This window comes from Solea solea, chromosome 8 (assembly GCF_958295425.1).
Source record: "Solea solea chromosome 8, fSolSol10.1, whole genome shotgun sequence".
NCBI lineage: Eukaryota > Metazoa > Chordata > Actinopteri > Pleuronectiformes > Soleidae > Solea > Solea solea.
Window position 1 is genome coordinate 21,095,928 of NC_081141.1, and position 14,902 is coordinate 21,110,829.

The 14,902-nt window shown below is 39.9% G+C and overlaps 1 protein-coding gene across 1 annotated transcript in view; it reads left to right on the plus strand.

Annotated features, from left to right (window-relative positions):
* The window catches only part of wscd2 (WSC domain containing 2), a 37,225-nt gene that overhangs the window by 7,437 nt on the left and 14,886 nt on the right, over nucleotides 1-14,902 (plus strand). The window lies entirely within an intron of this gene.

Sequence of the window (14,902 nt, forward strand, 5' to 3'; positions counted from 1 at the left end):
AATTGCATCTACTGGGATTTCACCTCAAAGACATGCAGCAGCACAGTCACTAAGAACTAACCTCAATTAGGAGCTTATTATTTTTCCACTCAACCTTTAATTGTTCTGTTCAGCAGCAAACAGCAGGACTTCCTTCCTGAGTCTGTCCTAATATCACCCACTCTGAATCTGGCACTGTGTAAAACACATGCATGAGCCTCTCCACAGAGCTAATGTCCTCCATCTGTCAGTGAAGCCGTCCAGATTGGCTGTGATGTTCGGGAACTGTTACACACAGTAAACGACGCTCACCTCGACAACCTACGAGCCTGGATCCACACTGTGTCGGTCCTCATCACCTCGTCTCTTCCTCTCGCCCTCTCCTGCTCCGTGACTGCGCAGATGTCTTTCCCAGGTTGCTTAGGGACAGGATGACTCAGCTCAGGCTCCCTCTCAGCGCTCCACTGACTCCTGCCTCATCTCTCTCTCTCTACAACCTCAGCAACTTAAACACAGTCTGGTCGCACAGTTAGACTCAGGCCAAAACACAGGTTAACACACACACACACGCACACACGCACACAGAGTGACGCACTTCCAAAACCTCACACCACTGCATCACTTCCCACACACACTTACTGTAGATTGTAGGATGGCATCATGCTCAATGTTCAATAACATTTCACCACAAATTGTTGTTGCTCCCAATGGTTCATACTGACATAATTCCCGAAAATTAGTAATGTTCTTTTACAAGGAATCCTGAGAAATAAGCATTTTTTGACATAAAGTCTGAAAGTTCATACTTATTTCAGTAATATGAGGCTGAAGACAGAAGATTCTTTCCTCAGGGTGTGAGGATTTCAACAAATACTGTAAAATATGTTTTAGAATCCATTCAAAGACCATAGTTTTTGGCGTTTTTATTCTGACTGTGGTGTTGGTGGGAATCCTGGTCTGTAGTCTGACTCTTGAAACAGGACGTTTGCTGCTTATTTTGACTATATATAAATAGAGATTAGCATTGTGCTGATCTTTATAATCCTATCTGTAATCCTACACTCACTGGCCACTTTATTAGGTACACAGAGCACATGATTAAGTCGGCAAGAACGGCACACGGTGTGGTCTTGCTCTGTTATCGCCCATCTGCTTCAGGCTTTGACATGTTCTGCATTCAGAGACGATCTTCTGCATATCTCCTCTGAACCCTGGGATCAACAAGGCATTTTCACCGCTGCTAACTGGATATACTCTCTTTTCCACATATTGTTTAATTTCTGCTGCTAGGGGGTCTCTCAATCAAAAGAATAACAAAGTTTGATGAAATAAGCGTAGAGTCATCGGTGTCTTCAACAACATTCAGCACAGTTTGTGCTCAATCGCATTACAGTAAGGCTTTAGCTCGACTACGATTACTTGCCGGGTCCAAATATAGATGCGGAGGAAATCTATTTATTAGCTTTGTACGTCTGACTAAGCTAATACGTCACAGAAAATCAAACGGTGAACTGTGAGATGGATGCTGCTGTGGTTCTATATGTTTCACACCTGCTCTACATGTTCATCGTGATACAATTAATCCCAATTAATTCTACTTCTGTGTCAAAGATGTGGTGCATGTGCAGAATGCCAAGTCCTAAGCTTATACATGCAGGAGTAATCGGACTATGAATCGCATTATTAACATTAGTCTCTGTTTTAGAAATGTTCCGTACTCTAACCACCTTGCTCTGTCATGTTTGAAATTCAGCAGGTCATCTTGACCATGTCCACAAGCCTTGTGATTGCACGGATATGTATTTACGTAATGTACCATTTTTATGTGTGAAATAACACTCTCTCACTTGTTTCACTCACACCCACTGGAAGTCATTGCACTGATGATGGTTCAGAATCACTATGTGCTGAGAGGCGACATAACAAGCTCTGCTTCTGTGAGTGCTCTCTGTGTGGAGTGTGTTTTCCTCTCACCATCACTGCAGATAGTTTCAGTTTTGAGATTTCTGCCTCCACACACAACACAGCTGAGGTGTAGGAATGTTGGTAGCGCGGCTCAAAGAAATGACATTTAAAAAATTCAGCATGCCTTTGTGCAAACACTGGCCTAGTTACTCTGGAAGAGAGAGCAGTACTGTTTAGAGATTCTTTTTTATACTGAAGGCATAACTTAAAGGTTTCCGAGGCAGAAACTGAAAATAACATCACAACCAACTGCATGACAAGACGCAAGAGGGAAGTGAGAAAATCTGGTTTGGAGAATCGGCTGAACTGACCATTTAAACTGATGCAACCACTTCTGTTAGGGATAAGAAAATAAATGTCATCGTGTTCTGTTATTTTAGAGATTTTAGTCTGTATCCCACATACAGTATGTGCACAGCTTTGGTTTTTCTTCCATCGCTTCACAGATGTTATTCTGCAGTTGCATCAGAGCAATATTTTATTCATCTTAAGAGAGGCTGCGCGGCACTGAGGCTCGCTCAGTCCTGTGTGAGGCCGGAGCAGGCAGCTGTCAGAAAGACCCAGTCCCCCTGATACTTTGCCTATTTCTGCCTCTGCACACACACAATCACACACAAACACACACACACACACATGCAGCCACGTGAAATTGCACTGCTCCCCTGTGTATATATATATACATGTGCATGTAACCTTTCCATTATTGCAGTAGTGACCCTTTCTCAATTTCCTTTGGATTTTAACTTCATGTAGTAACTGATGGTAATCATTTTAACACTGTGGTCACACTCAAAAATAACACAGTTACAGCAAACACATTGCGTTGTGTTTTCCGCCACCGTGTGTCATAACATAACATAACATAAATCACTTCCTGTGTGCAGTGTGGAAATGATTGAAACTCTACTGCTATACTGAGAAACAACTCATTTGGCAATTAATTGGACATATTTTAAGTTGGCACTACAGTTTTGTGTGAAACAGTTTAAATTTAAACATGTTAATTTTCCTGTCAGTTAAAAAATGTTCATAAGAAAACAGATGGGGAAAGGAGTGAGGAGATAATTATATTAATTATATTAATTATATTAATTAACAACGTGTGAATAATTGCCACGAGAACATTACACTCCTACTAAACTCCTTATATGGACATCCTAGCGGTGTGTGTTTATAGGTCACAACTTCAAGCTTTACAAAATGCATTTTTTTTTCATCTTCTTATGTGCTGTTGAGTCAAAGTCATGATTCATTTTATATTGCATATTAAAAACAAAAAACGGGACTAGCGATAATTGTGCAGACGTCACAAAATAGATTGTTTTTCTCTTATATTAGTTCAGAAAAAAACGAGCCAAGTTAACTTTGACGTATTTCCAAATTTCACAAATTCAATCCGATTTTCACACAACATTGCACATTATTATATAGCCTCTGTATATACATTTTAACATGGTAAAAAGCAGCCTAAATGCTCTGTGTTCTAAGGGTTGAATTGAAAGGATATGTTGACTGTTTGTTTCTGGTGTGGTTCCACCTTTTCAGGCAAATTTGTGTGATGCTGATGTTGCCCACAGTTCACTGCACATTTTGTGAGACATGCAAACTGAGCGCCCTGCTCCCTACACACACACACACACACACACACACGTGTCCCTGAAATGAACTCATGCAGACCGGTGCACCAAGTGCTCTCTGCCCTGCGTGACGGTGCACACTCAGCAGCTCATCAAAAAAACACCTAAGTGGTTTTCTGTGTGTCGTCGATCAGAAAGTCAGAAAGTTCTCCTGTGAAAAAGTCGTTGCACGTGTCGTCCTTCTTTACGTCAGATCATGTTAAGTGTGTGTTACTTTAAAACAAAACAAAACTCCACAACCATTGCAGCCAATGAGTTGTTGAAGTGCTCGACATTGTGCTGTGGGTTATATGTGTAGGTGGTGACAGCAACGAACTGACGACTGCATACTAATATCAGGAGACTGCTGTTGGGTTTTTTTCAAGTTCAGAAAAAGAACTCAGTGCACATGTTATGACAGTGTGTTATTTTGATGCTCTGAGAAGAAAAATACTGTTTTTGCAGCTTATTTCTCTTCATATAACTGTCAACAGTTAAAATCTCTCTCTTTCTTTCGGCTTCTCCACATATTTGATTTGGCAGAGATTGTTTTGCCCTTCCTCACTTGGGACCAGCAGAAGGCGGTCACTAGGTGTGGCTGGGGGTCAATTTAGAGCAGGGGTCTTAAGGTCTTAAACTCTGGTCAATAGGGGGCCGGTCAAGTGAAAACAAGTTCAACTTTTTGGGAAAAAGCAACCGTTCACATCACAACATTCTTTAAAGATATCGCCATAATGATATTTGTGACAATATTTCACAGAATTTCACAATAAAAGCGTCTTCTTTGACATGAGACAATGTATAGTTCACAATAAAAACACATTAATGATTCAAAAACATTGATATTAAGTGGTGGGCTTCATGGCATTGATTGGAGGGCCGCATATGGCCCGCGGGCTCTGAGTTTGAGACCTCTGAATACTTGAAACTGCAAACCTTCGGACACAAGTTATATGGGCTGAAAGATAAAATATGAAAATCCTTTATAAATATATGATGCTGAAATATATTCTCGTCATTATCACTATACTTCTGCAGAACAATATCCTTTACTCATATGGATTCCGTTTGTTCAGCAGCACAAAAACAAGCGCTTATTTAAATGCTTCAGCAGCAGCTGACTCTTCTCCGGAGGGGAATAATGTTCTTTCCATCGACAACAAGTAATCACCAGTTACTGGACAGGTTTAGATTTAACTCATTAAATCAATCAGCTGACGCCGAGTAAACAACACAACAACAGCAGTTTAAGTGTGCTGAAACAATATACAGTATATTATTACATCATATAAAGCATTATAATCAATTTCCCTGTGACATTTAAAGTATTTTAGTCAATTTAGTAAAGAAAAAAAGACAATCTTTGTTTAGTTCTTTTCCTCCCCTAGAAAACACACAAGTCTCCAGTGTTTTACTAAATATCTTGTGCTGAGCGGCTCACGCTGTGGCAGCAGCTGGCAGTTTCAGGATCTCGTCTCGTCTGAAGTGATCGCAGCATGTGGCGCTGTGACCACACTCACCCCATCTCTCCACACAGCGTATTTATTTATTTATTTAGTCGCCTTTTCTTATCTCATCATTTCTCTCTCCCCCCCCAGCTTTTGTTGCTGCAGATTGTTAAGATTATAGTGTAGACTGAGACAAATGTTGTTCATGTGACACTGGTTGTCAGTCAGTAACTGAGCGCGATGAATGAAGATATGACGGTGGAGGTCGGCAGCGTCAGCGCCTCTCAAACCACACTGTGGGAAGAGGAAGATGTTTGTCTCGTCTGCTGCTTCCTTTCTCACAGAGCCACAAATCATTAGAATAGTATGTATTCAATACAAAATGCTGCCGTCTGACCTTAAACAGTGGTCAGGGTGAGATGCAAAACAAATCGCTTGAGGACACTTGAGCAGAGTGCGTCCTCAGGAGACACAGCAGCGTGTCCTGCAGATGATCTGTGTCTCCTCTGTCTCAGCTGTGCTCGTCCTCCCATAAAAGAGCTCTTCATGCATAAGAAGCAGAGTGATAATGAGTGTGCGAAATAGTTTGCCCGTCCCAAAACAGCACGGATTATTATGGTTTATGCTTATAACAGCACTCTATTCAGTGTAAATATAGATACTGTTTTGGTGTTAAAAATGATAGCATACAAATGCCGGTTACTGTAAAATAATTGTTAAAATGACCTCACACTTTGAAAATGAAGCCGATCAGCTCGGTGTGGTCACAAACTTAATATCATGTCATTGTGAAAATATGGCCTGGAAAACAAGTTTTGATAACATAGTTTGAATGGACGTCTATGATTTATAACCTCACTAAACCTCTTTCCTGAGGAGTTAACCCTTCTGATACCATTTGGCATGTGTACTTCTCATTACCGTAACTCCTCGACTCCTACCGCACCCCCCGCGACCCTCATGTGGAGGATAAAGTGGTAGAAGATGGACGGATGGATACAGGGAAGCAGAGAAATAGAGCTTTTTGAAAGTGAAAGTTATCTTGGGAAAAAAACGGGGGCAGGAGCACTCACTTATAGAACATTTTTTGACAATTCTACAGCCATATAATCTAAATAAATCCAGGCAGCCTCATTATCATGATAGTCATAAGAGGGTTAATGATCTCAATCGCTCATCTTTAACAGCATATGATGTCAATTTTGTAAATTATCTTCCCAAAGGACATATGAGTGGACACTAGTGTGATTGACGGCTGGTATCGTCCAATTTTGCAACTGGAAGACGATTCCGACGTACAGTCTATGGTCAGATTGTCTGATTTTAGTTTCATTGTTTCTGTTCAGGACGACCAAACACAAAATCACTCCAAAAAGATCAACTGCAGCTTTAAATATCTGGAATAGTTAGAGCTTCTAAATATAAGTGAACTGTACGATAAAGAGTCATGCACTCAGTTCTGACCTAATGCTTTTTTTCACCATCCAGGATGGAAAGAAAGGGCCTTTTTCTAAGTTAATAAATAACTGTATTTCTCAGATTCCTGTGGTTGAGTTGCGTTAGTTAACTTAATGATGTGCTGTTGAAAATTGCCCCAAGTTCCACCTGAGGCATTTCCTTTTGACCCTCTATCCTTTCTCCTCCTCCTCCTTCTTGCCAACTTAACATTTTTCTGAAAGCCTCTGCGGCCGCCACCTATGTCTATTCCAGTCGAGAGGACTGAGGTTTGCAGGAGATCTGAGCTGGAAGAAGAATTTGCTTTTAATTAAAACGGAGATCATCTGCGCTTAGTGGAGGTGGGAGAGGAAAAGGAGAAATGCTGCTTTTCCTCTGAAAAAAACAAACAAACCACAAAACAAAACAACCTGAACTGCAGATATTTCGTAAGGCCCTGAATGAGGACAGAAGCTCCCTGCTGCAGAATAATAGCGTCTGTTATCAAGTCGTTAGAGAGAGAGAGAGAAATGATTAAAGTGATGGTTTTTTTCAAATGTCCATATGTGGCCAACTGGGACATGGAAGTGGAAGTGAGTCTGAAAGTCGACACAACAGGAATCTGGGATGTTTGTAATGCAACATTAGTGTCAGGAGCTATTTGTAATTTCCTCTCATGTCATTTCCACTCACAATCCTCCAGGTTTACTATCGTTTTTGTGCTTATAATTTGTGCAGCTTTGGTCTTTTTACCTAATTGCAGTCACATTAGACGTTTTTTTTACTTCACCACTATTTTCTCTTTGATCGTGTCAGTTGTGTATCATGTGCACCGGTGGGTGGAACTGTCCATTAAAATGCTGCAGCTTTACTTAACACTGTGCACCCACCATTAAAAAGAAGAGGATTACATAATATTTTTTTTTTTTTAGTCCCCGTTAATTTCCCTCTTCTCTTTCAGAGTTAAGGTCACCATTGGGCTTAATGGACTGTGGAGTATTATCAGGATTACAATGAGCTTTTCTTTGCCGTCCTGGACTTAATTTTTTAAGCTTCATGGCTTGTGTTGAAAACTCATGCTGTGATTGGACTGGTCGTCCTCTCCAATGTCAAACTGGCTGGCATTTGTAATCTTTGGGAGGGCGGAACAACACAGTCGTTTCCTGACCACACCGACAACAATATGACTACAAGACATAACATTAATTTACAACTAAACAGCAACAAAAACAAACTATTTTAGTTTCCTTTCCAAGTCACGTTTACAGTGAAACCCTTTTTGTTTGGATAAAAACCAGTATGTGGTTACAGTGTCTGAATATAATCACTTATTAACCAACGTATACACTGACACTGATTTATCTATGATAATATATAACCTGCTTGTATGGAACAACCAATATCATAAGATTGTAATCATTACTGTGCCTTTGTTTAACTTATTTGTTCAGTGTGTTTGTTTCTAGCTACTTATTTTCATGTAAGAAAAACTAAACTTTTCAGTTACGAGTATGGCCTCAAACGATTCCAAAAACAAAATAATCGAAACAAAACGATTATTACAAAATGGGGGCTTTTATTCTGAAATATGTGGTAATTTCGCTTGACTTCCTGTCCTGCTCATGATCCGGCAAAAATAGAACCCACACATTCAGTGGAACGCTTTGTTAAACACACAGTGTGAGTAAAGATATGTATAATATACAATGCAAAAGGTTCATTTTATATTTATTTACAATTTCATGTTTAAAGTCAAAGTTTTACCTTTTTTTAAGTCAATGAGTAATCATTTCAAATAATCGTCAGTTAAATTTTTGACCCAAATAATCGTGATTATTATTTTTGCCATAATTGAGCAAAACTTAAGAAAATATTTTAATCTATCAGTCAATAATAAATGCATGTAGAGTACAGTAGAGGATTAGGGCCAAATGTAAAAGATCATTTGGAAAACAACCTGAATTCTGAGATTATTTTTAAAACTTTGTTTCCAAAATATTGACATGCGGCCCTAATCCTCTCCCGTGGGAGAGTCTAGTCAGGACGTACAAATCTATGGACTGCGAGTGATGAAATAGCAGATTTTAAGTGCATGAGTTGATCGCTGTATCCTCCCGACCTAACTACTCTGCATGTTTACATAGAACGCAGTTAATGGGTGACCTTTTCTCTGTACTTCTTTATCACATATAACATGTATTACACAGATATGTAGGATCCCTGTAGTGTCAGTTCTCTTCATTCTCACTTTTATCCCATCCTAGAATCATATAGTTTGCTCACGAGTGGCTGAAGGAATTATTATTTTGACAGTGTTAGAGTGCTGTGCTGACAACTTTGATGGTCTGACACTTTTTACAGGCAAGTGATACCAAAATCCTCTGCTGCTCTCTATTGTGTTCTAGCCTACATGGACCTAATGAATCTACAATGAAACACATTGCATTTTCAAATGTGCAAACAAGCCATTCAGTCGTAAAAAGGTATTTTATTATATCTTTAGATAAGTCATCTGTGACAAATATGGGGTGAAAGTTGTTTCTTTAACCTCTCAGTAGGTCACTGGGGGTTAAGCAGAGGCACTAAATTGTCTTCTTTATCGCCCGTCTGTAGCACATATTTTTGTTTACTATTATCATGGTATGTATGACAGCGAGACAGATAACATACTGATAAATACAGAATACCATTAACAGTGACGTGCATCACGGGAAACTGTTTTTAGAAACTCCATCACAAGGTCTGTAAAGTGCCACTTGTGAGTGTCGGCGCTGAAGCAGGCGTGGACGTATGTGATAAGTGCTTCATATAAAATAAACTGGAGTAAAGGGAAAAACTGTTTTTTAGCACTTTGAAACTATGCAATAAGCAAATCACAAAGGCTGTATTCTATTCTTGATTGTTCTATATTCTATGCCATATGTGAAAAACAGTATAGTATTAAGAGTTTGATCTCTATATATTCAACTGGAACTTGCTTTTTTTTAAATACTTTTCTTTGATGACTCCATAAAATTCTCCTGTGACTCATTTGTGCGTCCTGATCCAGGTATAGAGCGGTTATTATACAGTAAAATATACATTTCTGTTGGTGTAATAAGGTTCTCGTGAGGCTGCACACAGTCAGTCACTGTTCAAAGACTCTTGAAAACATGTTTGCTGTTGAGTTTCTCTTTGAGTGGCTAATCTGTAATCAACGCAATCACTAATGCAGGCACGCACGCACGCAGATCAAGGACACAGTTAATTAAAATGGCTGACATGAAACCAGGAATCCAGGATCATGTTGTTAATGGAAATGTTCGCTCTCTCCTAAAAGTCGGCGTCTCCACTCTAACTTTTATGTGAAGAGTGTTGGCAAATATGGTCAAAAACATTTACACTCTGAAAGCTCCAGTGGGGAACCTCATTATTAAAACATGCTGCTTTTATTTCCTACAATACTTCATTAAGTTACCTGTTTTTATATATTTTATTGTCCAGCAGCAGCTGTTACTGACATATGCAGGCATTAAAACAGGCATTTGTTTAGCAAACCACTTGATTTGCTTTGTGTTCGATTGGCAGAGCAAACAATTTTCTATGGCACTGTCACATTTGTGAGTTGTGGTCCAACTATTTAACTAGTGCTGTGTAGTGGCTGAGCTTCTGTGTGAATGTTGCCAGGAGACACAAAAACACTTAACTTAACCTGCCACTTAATATCATTAATGAAAACATGACAAGACAAGACATTGTCTTCCAAGTAAAAACACTACATATGCTGAGGTGATAGAATATGGACAGATTATAATACTAAAGTTGTATTATTATTATGATAATAAAAAATATATGGGATTCAACATTTACATCATAAATGGGTTTTTTTTTTGCAAAATGTACATCATTTAATATCAAAAAAACACTTACTTTGAAATTCTGAACAGTTTGGTTTTTTCCCCCCATTCTTTGTCTCTAGACCAGCCCCCTCTTGACCAGACTAGATGCTCTTTGGCCCTCAGGTTGTTTGAGTATGAGACTCTACGTGACCCTATGCATTTTATTGTTTCATGTCTATGAATCAAACGTATTCCTGCCTCCTGGTTGTAGTGATTTTTTTTTTTTTTTCTGCTGGATGTAATAACCAGGCATCAGGCATTTGACGAGGATGACTGTCACAGTAGGAAGGCACGGAACATTTTATGTAAACTTGAATGCCAGCGGAGTCAGGGTTTTAACCGGGGGGGAGGAACACGATCTTTAGTTTGATTTGATCTGACAAACATGGCTAATGTGCACAGGCAGGCCAAACACACCAGGAGAGCGGAAAGACAGGCCCCAGGGTGAGTGCAGGGTCAGGGCTGCTGCTGCTGCTGCTGCTGCTGCTGCTGCTGCTGCTGCTGCTGCTGCTGCTGCTGCTGCTGCTGCTGCTGCTGCTGCTGCTGCTGCTGCTGCTGCTGCTGCTGCTGCTGCTGCGGCGGCTCACACTGTTAACCCTCCTGTTGCCAAACATTCTACATCTAACACAACAGTTAGATCAGTGCAGTTTTACAGGATGGGATTAAAAGTTTAGTGTGTTCAGACAGAGAAGAGTCAAATTGTTCTAACCTTTTCTTCCTGCCACTGTTATTGTTTCCATCACACTATTGTGTGTTTTCCTTTATCATCATGTTAATGACAATCGGTGCCTTGAGTCTTTACTGTGGACTAAGCGTTTCTGACATTTTCCCGCAATCGCAGCCATTTTCCTGTGCTTTTTTTAACACTAGGAAAACACAGTAAGCGAGATTTGCACTGTAGAGATTCAGAGGTCTCGCAGTTAAAATTCCTCTCCCACGTTCTAATGAAAATGTTTTTGGCAATCAAAGGACGGGGAGGTGAAAACTGCATCAGCAGAAGCAAGTAACAAAAGAGATTATTTTATCTGCCTCTACATACCCAGCTTCTAGATGTTTACAAATCTCGTTGATATTTTGTTAGCAGATCAAAAAAGACACGTGTATTTATCTAATATCATCTTATTATCCGTTCATCTTTTTCTTGGTAGCTTCTTTTGTTCAAACATAGAATTAAGAGGCCACAGTGAACAGAGAGGGGTTGAGCACAGCTCTGCTGCACATCTGCTGCTCAATGTGTCCCATGTTAGATATGAAGAATATTTACGGACAAACCTTGTGGAGGCGTGAAGCAGACAAAGATTACCTTTGACGTTTCCTCCCCTAAATCCCCTCTGATTAAATATTTGCTGACTCATTCGGCATGAATGTGAATTAATGGTCAGTCAGAGGCTTCATGTCCACTCCCAACTATTCCATGAACATGGTCCCTTGTCTTTTGTTTTTCCTCCTCTTCTTCTGCACGTGGTCTGTTTTTATAAGATCAGTGTATGAATATGAACGACTAAAAAAAACTGTATTTTTTCTCTTTCAAATTGATTGTCCATAAAATATACTGTATATTAATAACATATTGATGATTTCCCCTATTATATATATATTATACTATTATATTATTATATACTTATATACTTCCACAACAAGTGTATTTTGGGGGTTACTTGTTAAACTTCATTTAGGACAGGAATAATAGTGTTATACGTTCTGAAATATTCAACTTTTTTCAAAGACAAATTCTCATTCAAATAAATTGAACGAGTAGACATTGCTGTAAAGGTAACCACTGGGCTAGGATAATGACCACATGTGAATACACATGTAAAGAAAACAAGTGTATTTCCAGCAAATTGCTAGTTACAAGCAGTAATTAAAAGCCAAAGTCAGTGGAGTTGTGGTCGAGAGCAGCAGAAAATACAGCGCAGTCACAGAGTGACACAATGCATTAGATCTTCACACTCTAGTTCCCTGAAAGCAGTGGTTCCCAAACTTTAGACACTTGACCTCCAGCCTTGTACCCCCTCCTCCTGCACACTTAGAAAACAAACAAACAAACAAAAATGTGTGTCCTCCTGTGTTTGGCCAGCACAGGCTGTTCTCTTCACAGTATGATCCAGAAATCGGTGGATTCTGATCAAATTCCATTTTCAGTGGTTTAGTGGTTTAGCCAGTTTCAAATAGCACCTGTTTAGCCACTGATGCTATTGTTACTGCCGGTCTTAATGTGAGGTGCTGTGTTCAGCTTAGGGCCCCATAAAGGCTTGCCCCGGCCCTGTTCAGACATTGAATTAGAAAATTAAATTCATCATTTCAATGTGAACGCCAGATTGGCTTCAGCTCAGACAGAAGGCAGCATCCCACTGCAATTTCTCCAGAAATGACCTCCTCTAGCTTTTATATATTTCCATGACTACATATACCCGTGAGCAGAGAATAAAACTGCTTCTCAAGGAAACCATGGGATTGCAACTAAGTCAAGTCCAGCCACTTTCTCTAACAGTCATTTGAACCTTGAAATTGACTTTGAGTAGAGTTCAGTTTCATTTTCCTATCCGGGGAGGACATTAATTATTAACATCGGTAATTAACCTGCGTGGCCACGTTGAATTTGCGATCCGTAGAATGTGTTGGTGTCGTATGTGCTGTGCCTTTATGACTCCATCTGTTCATCGTCATAAACCTGTTTACTATGCTCTCAGAACAGATCACTGCTGTTTAGATACTGCCTTTATCTGACCTGTGCACACACACACACACACACACAAAGGCAACAATACTCTTTCATTGATCTAAATAAATACTGGGAACATTTACAGGATACGGTTTCCCTGTAGTGCATCAGGAGTGAGGGGCATGTTGAAATGATGCTCTTTATGTTTGTATTTAGACCCTGTGACCATGTCGGTGACCAAAATATCATTCAATCTCTCGAAGGCTGTTACTGAATCCAGTCGCCCTGAAATACAAATTGAAAAAGGGTCTGAAATGCTGAGCCAGGGAGTCCATGTTCAACATCGCTTCTACAGCTGTAGAAACAAAGAGGATACAAGGACTGTGTTCATATGCATCCCTGTGGATTGAGGCTGTTCATGGGAACGAACATGACAGCACTGAAATTCCATTGATATTTCAGACACAAATATGCACACAATATATCTATATCTATTGTCTTACGTTCTACCAGGGATGGGAATCGATATTGGTCAAAATCATCCATCCATATTGAATCATTAATCCTCCACATGACAACCATCCACTCTCACAGTAAATTAAAAGGGTCCAATTTGCCTAATACCCATATTGCATGTTTTTGGACTGGGGGAGGCAACCGGAGAACCCGGAGAAAACCCACACACACACGGGAGAACATGCAAACTCAGATATCACACAGATAAAAATGTGGAATCCGATACAATCCGAAAAATCTTATATGTCACATGCACGCGTTCACTATGCAGACTGTATAAACGTAAATAAATGTCGGCAAAAGCATTTTAGCTGAGTCATGTTTGGGCTGTTTATTTCGTCTTTTTGGGAGAACAATATTTGTGACACAGTTGGAGAATTACAGTATGTCCTTGAAATGACTCGGCACAAATGTGTTGTTAACTGCTTCATAGTTTCATAAATAGAAGAAATTTATACTTTTGTTAGTCTGACGAAACTGAACCTTTTAAAAAAAACATAACATAACATAAATATGACAGTCTGACTTAAATGTGCACATTCAACTGGACACAAACTGTCTACAGCACTCACAGTTCCCACTCCCCTGACCTTTGACCTGGGAAACAGAAAAAAGAAACACTCTGTGCGACTTATGGTGCTGAGGCAGATCTGGTTTATTTCCAGCACAGTATTATTACATCATTATTTTGTTAAAAAATTGTATGATCTCTCAAGTATTAAACTCACTCTTCACATTGATGTAGATTGTTTTCTATCAGCGTCTGTGCCCTTCATTTATACTTTAATTTAGTGCAGTCAGTGTTTATTTGACCGGAGTGAAGACAAAACAGAGTCATTGAGATGCAGACAAAGACATCGGCAGTGAAAACCCTCCACGCAGGTATTTAGAAGTCACCGAGCAGCGAGAAGTCAGACAGGACGAGGATTGTCTTCGTGTCCGGATGCTGTGGGTTCATCAGCAGAAAGTGATCCATTTCTCCTTGAGGGTCCATGAGTCTTCCCAGACTAATGCAACGAAACATAGAGGGGCAGAAAGCTGCAGGGGGGGGGGGGGTCTGAGGTTTCAAGTGACAAGTATTCTGCAATTTAATTTGCCCTGTGGCAGTCAGAAAGCCACAAGGGCCAGTGTCCTGTCCAATGTTGTGGAAAGTTCCCTGACCCTGAAGAGTGTTGCGTTACCTACCAATTGTAGCCTCACGGTCCCAGAACAGAGACTCCTTTGAGGAAGACTGCTGACAATTTGGAAAGTCGAGATTCAGCCATTTCCTCCCAAAACAAATCAGGAAAAAAATCCAGACTGAGTTATGATGAGAATAAGATGTTCCATTAGACCGCGCCTCGTAGATTTGATCAAAGAGCTTTAATTTGAGTTTTGTGCTCTTCGAACACATTCGAATAA